This window comes from Epargyreus clarus, unplaced genomic scaffold (genome assembly GCF_041222505.1).
Source record: "Epargyreus clarus isolate Ecla_fem2 unplaced genomic scaffold, WU_Ecla_fem_2.2 ptg000001l, whole genome shotgun sequence".
NCBI lineage: Eukaryota > Metazoa > Arthropoda > Insecta > Lepidoptera > Hesperiidae > Epargyreus > Epargyreus clarus.
In genome coordinates this window covers 2,213,357-2,221,726 of record NW_027332209.1, presented here as the reverse complement: position 1 = coordinate 2,221,726, position 8,370 = coordinate 2,213,357, and positions in this window count along the sequence as shown.

Here is an 8,370-nt window from a genome sequence, read left to right as displayed (position 1 = left end):
CTGAGGATTAAGCTGGAATGACGGAATAGTATATCTCCCATACAACACTCTTCAAACCAGAACACAGCAGTGCTAACCACTGCTGTTATTAAGCAGAAATAAATGTGTTGGTGGTGCCGCCGGAGACAAATCACAGAGGGTCCCTTCTACCACATTTTAATCATTATCAAATAATCTGATAACTTTGAGAACTTAATAAAATAATTCCAGTGTTCGATATCAGATCTGGACATCTATTGCTATTTGAAATATTTATTACTTGAAAATGCTATTTGAAATATTTATTACTTGTAGAAATTTAGAATTCGGTCGTATTTTCAGTTCGAAATACTTTTTATGTAATTTGGAAAGGTATAAGATGCTTACTTTCATCAGGTGTTCCGAATTTGAGTTGAGAATAAAGCGTTCTTTTAACAGACTTAACAAAAGTCTGTTGTACATGCATGTAATCAACTATCAGACCAGATCACATCTTCCGGATTCTGGCGTACAATTTGTTAGAAGATTTTGTGGTATCATATCTATAAAGTTGGTAATTTTTACTATGTTTACGAGTCTTATTGATTTGTTGTAAGGCAGGTAAATCAATAATTACCTTGATGTTATTTCTAAGCCAGGCTCTTTTACCTCGAAGGCTACGAAGCGTAGCCTCTTGACCTATAACTGACAGGAAAATAAAAAATAATCGATACAGCGTAGCCTTCGACATCAGATAATTTCTTCTTCAATCAAGCTCCATTGTTGCATCTCAATAATATAATCCATGCGTAAATAAGGTCATAGAAATTATCTTCCTTTCTATGCGAAGGTTTTATTTGTTTATATATTTATATATAAACAAATATATACACACACACAATAATACACACAAATGTGTGTCGTACAAAAATGTATTGGATTGGTTTTGGTAGGTAAATGTCTTTCTGTTATGAAAAACGGTTTCTACACTCATAGTCCCACTCTGGATTATTTTTCTGTGACGTGAGTGCCATGGTCTAAGATTATACAAACACTCTGACTCGGAACAGAAATCTAAATTTACTATTTAGTTACTATCTGACCGAGGATGGAACCCGGAACCACTGCGTGTCAGACCAGCACGGTGACTCGTCCGCCATACAACTTGTCAAAGCCTATGATTAAAAATCAAATTCGTACAAAATATTGTTTACCTTTTATCTACGTTAAAGGAGCTGGAGATACAAAGAAACTGTCATGAACATTCGTGTTAAACGGGAAGTCTATATTTGTTCTCTATAAGCAAATTATAGGGAGGCAAAGCCACGGGCATACATACTTCTCATGCACTTCTTGTGAACATTATTTCTTATTAAAGATTTCATCATTATTCTATGTGTTGCCAAAATCATTGTGGTATTTATAACTTATGTTTAAAAAAGTTACTTATGAAGGTTTATAATAAGTCTTAATGTAAAGCCCTTAATAGGAGAACCTATACTAACCGACATACCAGCAGTTGAATAAAGGGATTGCAAAATCGTTACAGAAAACGAATCTACGTTTACCGATAATAATAACAGCATCAACCTCTATTACAAAACCTTCCACAAAATCGAGTAAGATATTAAGGTGGAAAAAATGGTATCAAATTAATAGGGGCCGGAAAAATCCGTACCGACGACACAACTCATCGAACGAAAATAGGGTTTTAGGGTTAATTAATTAACCGCTCGATCGGACACGGCTTCGGGATATTTTTCTAAAAAATATTTTCGTTAGGGTTTGGGCGTGATATTTCTAGTGGGTGAAATTTATTATATTTTTGTAAGCAATCATATTATACATTCAATTTTAGTGAAGTAAAAAATCCATCAATATTTATTCTATCAATAAATTTGACAATACAAAAATATAATTCCATAAAATACTTATCCATTACGTTACCTCCCGGAAAATTACGGTGGATTGTTACGGATCGGAAAACCATTCGGCTGATAAAACTCATTTAACGAAAATAGAATTTTAGGGTTAAATAATTAACCGCTCGATTGGGCAGAGTTCCGATAAGTACATGAGTATTATTACAGGAGGTATTTAAATTAAAAGGAGTTAAAAGGGTTTTCAATGCAGGTGTATTATACGTATTTATGTAAGTAACAATGAATTTATTTTTTGGGCGTAGGAAGATAATGAATGGGAAATCCATTTAATTTATTTTTAGGTTATAAATTAACGTACACTTTACCATTAATGGAAATTAATGTGGGTGGCCTAGCAACGTGTAGTCATTGTGTTGTTGCTACGGAAGCGTGTAGATGGGCAGTTCGACTCGGCACGTTATTCGTCAACTTGGCTTTAACTTCCAAATGTCTCCGATAGTGCACGACACACGAGATATCAGCTCCCAGGATCCCTGCACTTTTACCAATGGTGAGCGGGGTAATTTATTTGTCATTAACGTAATTTGTATCGCTGTCACCACAATTTTTAGTCGACGTTGATAGGGAAGTTGACAAAAACTGTAACTTTAAAATGTTTAAGTGTTTGTTATAAAGTAAATTCGATCTCAATTAAAGTTGTTCAAGTAATGATTTTTTTAACCATGGATTTGACGATTGGTTAGGCTTTTGTAGACGTTAAAGTTACATGGTGCAACCCAGCCTAAACATCTATTTAACATTAATATTTTGCTAACCATCATATTTAGTGGTATGGAAAAACGAAGTACCTAACGCCTGAAGATAAAACATAAAACGTATTACAGCTCCATAAATCACTTTTACGCGTTCGGAACAAAAGTCGTAGAGATGTAACAAACAACGTGGATCCGGCGATCCATCAACAACTTGAGAATATTTTTTTTTTATTTTTGTCAGTTGCTATTTTATATCGGTTTTAGTTATTTTGTGGATACTGTGTTAGTAATAAATTACACTATGCTATGTTATGGTATACTACTCTACAAAGACGCTAGTCAATTGTAATTTAAATGTCATGGTGCGATTGGTGCGACACCACTTTTTCTGCCTTGTAGTTTTTCATTTACTATGTTGTGGTATTATTAGTGGTAGTAGGTATTATATATTAGTGGTATGCTATTTGTTGCTATAATGTACCACATTACGCCTATTTCTAACGTGAGGAAGTTCTGCGTATCGGTAAACGGTGTGGATGGCCGGTTGGCCGGCTGAATAACATTTGAAGGTGGTAGAACCCTTTGTGGTTCGACTCCGGCGGCACCACTGTCACACCTATTTCTGCCTCATAACATCAGTGTTGAGCGCTGCTGTATTCCGGTTTGGAGGGTGTGGTAAGGGAGAAATACTTTTCCGAGGCGTTCCAGCTTAGTCCTCAGGGGTTGCGGCGCATCTGTGACCGACCTCAGGTAGAAATATCTAATCCTACCTGGGGTTTATTAAAAAAAAAAAAAAAACGAGGCGACAATCTTAGTAATCATGAGTAACTACCGTGCGTGGGCCACAGGTTGGGCTTCAGGTAAAACCGGTGCATAAACCAAACTGCATTTATTGTATTTCTGTCAAAAGATCGCTTTCAATAATAAAAAGTGTTTTATGACATTAATCCGTTTACAGCATTATAATTTAATATTAAACTATCGTCAGATAATTATGTATTAACATGTATATACAAGTTTATATATAATAGTTTATATTGCAACACACATTATATGTGATAGTTTATCAGTTAATAATCAGTACAAGTTCTAGCGTACCTACCAGTCTAGATGATGGCAAAGTTTATAACTACAGAGATCGGTTTTCCTAAGATCTGTCCAGATAACTGCGAAACTTTTCGCTAAGAGCAGCGCTTCTGAAACCGCTCTAACAGAATTTGAGAGCTCCAAAACTTCTGATCCGCACAATTAGAAGGTAGATCTACTGAGAAGTAAATTAACTGATGGCTTGACTGTTTATAACAGCATTTGGTTACGTAGGCTAGTTCTGTTCTTGAGCCTGATATTATATCTTCACAGAAAAGGCTTTTTGTCTAATGTGCCAATTTGGCTAATATGAGTTATGACTTTTTTTGTATTATAGGAGTAGCAGACGAGCATGCAGTCCATTTGATGTTAAATGGCTACTACCGCCCATGGACATCCGTAATCAACCCCAGATAGAATTAGATATTCCTACCTGAGGTTGGTCACAGATCGATCGCTGCTACCCCTGAGGACTAAACTGGAACGCCTCGGATAATTATGTCTCCCTTACCACATCATTCAAACCAGAACACAGCAGCGCTTAACACTGCTTTTGTGAGGCAGAAATAAGTGTGTCGGTGGTGCCGCGGGAGTTAAACCACAAAGGGTTCTACCGCCTTCTTTGCAAATATCAGATTGGAAAATCCATGCCGTGTTCATTAGTGTGGCATGGCTACTAAGTGTCATATTTGCCATAGTGCTTCATTGTGCGTCGTTGCCAGAACATACTGAGGAAAGAAGCTGCTGTCTTTCTCATAGATTTAATTATTTTTAGCCGTTGTGATCAGGCCGATGATAGAAATGAATTATTACTTGCTGTTATGTGGCACAGTAGGGGCCTGTAAAATGGAATCTTGCAGCTCAATGTGATATAATACACGAGTGAATATTATTATCAACATTATGTACCTACCTGAAATACTTTCTGTTATGTATGACGTTATAATGCGTAAGTAACCACTAAAACAACATAACACAGCCACGTGTTTACTTCATGTATACCAAAAACTTAAGTAATCAAAAATAATAAATAGGCTACAAAATCACAGTTTAATTAATTTGTGATTAAATTACATTCTATAGAGACGAAGATTAAACTGTAATTAAGACTGGATTTCGGCAGTTTTGTTACATAATATCCGGAGTGACCTTCCCTATTATAATCAGCTGATGAATTTGAAATTAAATCTTACGCTCTTAGTATAACAAAGCTATTCTATAGAACATAAGAATTATATAATATTTTAACATCAATTTATATAAAAAGTATTTGATGTTGATCCTGGAAAAGCCATGTGGTGTCAGCATTAGACAGTTTTTCTTACGTTTTGTTCTTTATTGTTAAACACTGAGGAACTAAGTAATTAGTAATCTATAAGGCCTTCTTTTAAGCTTAATCTTGCTTAGAAAGACTAAGCAGGTGTCCTTGCAGGCATTCTTCGATTATTTAGAGAACTCAATCTACAATCACACCGGTAAGGAAATTTCCCTGGTTGCCCAAGGAGGAATTCCTCGAAGATTCCTCTTTTTGCAGATAAGAGATTTCCTTTGCAGATAAGTTTCGATTTATAAACCATGAGAGTACGCTGCAAACATAAAAAAATGTTGCCACTTATTCTGTACAGAAATCGTTTTAACAAGCTTTATTGTCTCCGCCCTAATTTTCGAGGGAAATCCTGAATACCTCTAATTTCGTTCCAAGATAATTGTCAGCATCTTCGGGTGTATTTACCTTATCCCCATCGAGAGAGACGGCTTATTTTAGCCTTGTTTCTGCAGATTAGACATCCGTTTCAGAATACTCGCGGAATTTGAAGTTAATTTTATTTTATATTTGAACAGAATTGCGAGTTAGGGATGCGACCTGGGGTTCAGGTTTGATTTTGTCAAGGTATTGGATATCCTGTTTTATGTAATAAAAGTAGTTTGGCAGGATATGCAATTATAATTATATTATAATGTTATTTGTATATTTCAGCACATAAATGCGACATTCAAATAGGACAGTACGTTAATAATATTTATTTCACCAAAACGAGTAATCTATATCAAAGTAATCTATGTTGTGAATCTTTCTGCATTCATATGCTCTTCTTGCTGAGTCGCCCTAAACCCAAGTGTCGACGCTCTGCTGTATGAAACCTTCGTATTTTTACGGTTACTTTTCCTTTTTTCTCACTATATGCTATTAAAACCAGTATTTTAACAGACAGCATATTCAATATAAGTCTTAATAAACTGTAAATTACTTTTTTGGAGAAAAAAAAGACTGTTGTACTCGTATACAAGTCTTATAAAACCTTGTTAACATATACAAGAAGAAGAAGCAATTGTTTAATCTTAAATTACTCCATTATAATTTTTTCTGTTAAAACTCAGTAATCAGCATTTTAAACTTCCCGTTTACTAAAATATTCGATGAAGCCTTATGTTTGTGTTTAATTTAAAAATCCTAATAGAGATGCAATTTATAGTTTTATGCAAAACTCCAATAAATGGGTTGATAATCGCTCGACTTGCCGTAATGACTGCAACCATTTCTGTCCTGTGATTGAGCACCAGTGTCTACCCAAAAACATGAGAAGACTGAAGCAAACTCCGCTACGTTGCTAATGCCGATTTGTACACAAAGATTGTTATCAAATCAAATATTTCTTTTCAAAAAAGGGGCAAAAAATATTAAATATTAAAATATTAAAAATATTAAATATTAATAAAATATTAATATTAATAGTCAAAAACGGGGTGCATATTTGCTTGATAGCGGTCCCATTGGTCTATCACCGGCAATAAATAAAGCAAATATCATGGACATCGAGGGTAAATGTGTATTGGAAACGTCAAAGAAATCAAATGATAACCGTAGCAACGTCGGAGGGACAGAAAGAGATGGCGTTCTCAATTCTTCTCCACGAGTGATGTCATCTCCGTCGAATATCCGAGCGGAAAGCAGTAATTCTGTCCCGTTCACGCACGAGCATATGAAGAAGGTATCGCTATCTCCCTGTGCGGCGTTACACGGTCGTATGACGGAGCCGCAAAGTGTCAGACATCAGCTGTCAACAGGAAACACCAACACAACAGAGGTGTCATGTGAGAAATGTCAGACGTCAAAATGGCCGACAGTAGCGAATGTAGTACGTTGTAATGACAATGCCTTTAAACAAAGTACGCAAACTGAGGAATGGAAAACAGTGCAGCGTAGAAGATTGAGAAATCGATTTATCGGGAAAACGGGCACTGCTGCTACATAACCGAACACAAAGTTCACAGCAGCTGACATAAGAATACCTTTGTTTATATCAAATGTAAATAGACTGACTTCAGAAGTAGACATTAGTGACTATATAGAGAAGAAAACAGTAGAAAGAGTTACTATAGAAAAGGTTAACATGAAAAGAGAGAGGCCATACAACGCATTTAAGTTATTTGTATCCAGAAGTAAATTAAATTTATATCTGAATGACGAAATCTGGCCAGATGGTATAAAATTCAGACGTTTTGTGCACTTTAGGATGCGAGCTACGTTGGAGGAGTCCCCAACAAGGGACCAACAGTCTATACAGCCACCAATCAATGATGGATCAAGCCACGTGTAAATTTGTTACCTACAACTGCAAAAATGTAAAACGTAGCATCCAGTGCATTAGGACACTCTGCAAACAGGTGGATGTTGTAGCACTCCAAGAAACATGGCTCCTGCCCCACGATCTGGCCTTCCTGGGTGATATTGATCAGGATTTCAGCTACACAGGAAAATCTGCAGTCGATATCTCATCTGATGTACTGCGTGGCAGACCATACGGGGGTGTCGCCCTGCTGTGGCGAAGAAGTGTGTTTCGTCAGGTTAAAGTGCTAGAGTGTGATAGTGAGCGTATAACTGCAATAAAAGCATTGACTAGTGACTTTAGGGAGATACTGATTGCGTCAGTGTACATGCCTATAGATCAACCAGATAACTTGCCTATGTTTTCACAATGTTTGGGTCAATTGTGTGCTGTAGTAGAGGATAGCAATATTGAAAATGTGTATATGTTAGGAGATTATAATGCTCATCCTGGGGCTTCCTTTTGTGATGAATTATTTAGTTTCTGCAACGACCAGCAGTGGATATGTGCGGACATAGTGAGGCTAGGTATATCTTCCAACACCCATACCTATGTAAGTGATGCCCACGGTGTCAGACGATGGCTGGATCATTGTGTGGTAAGTACATCTGCTTGTTACACTATTAAGAACATACAAGTGTTATACGATTCATACTGGTCGGATCACTATCCATTGCTGATCGAATGTAATCTGCAGTTGATAAGAATTAAGATTGACATTCCGGAACAGCGCTTACAAAGTAATATAATTTGGGGCAAGAGGAATCATGATGAAATAGTAAAATATAATGAATTTTGTAATAATGAATTTAAATTAATATATTATCCCAATGAATTATATGAGTGTGCCTATAGAAAGTGTAATAATATGAACCATAGAAGTATTATTGACAAACTGTATAATAGGATTATAAGTGTAATGACTCAGGCCTCAAAGCATAGTTCTGGTGGGGGTGTGAGTAATGTCAAGGTTAAACGCTTGCTGGGGTGGAACAAACATGTGGCTGAATCCCATCAACAGGCTAGGTTGGATTATCAAATGTATGTTTTGAGTGGCATGCCTTCTGCAGGTCACATCTA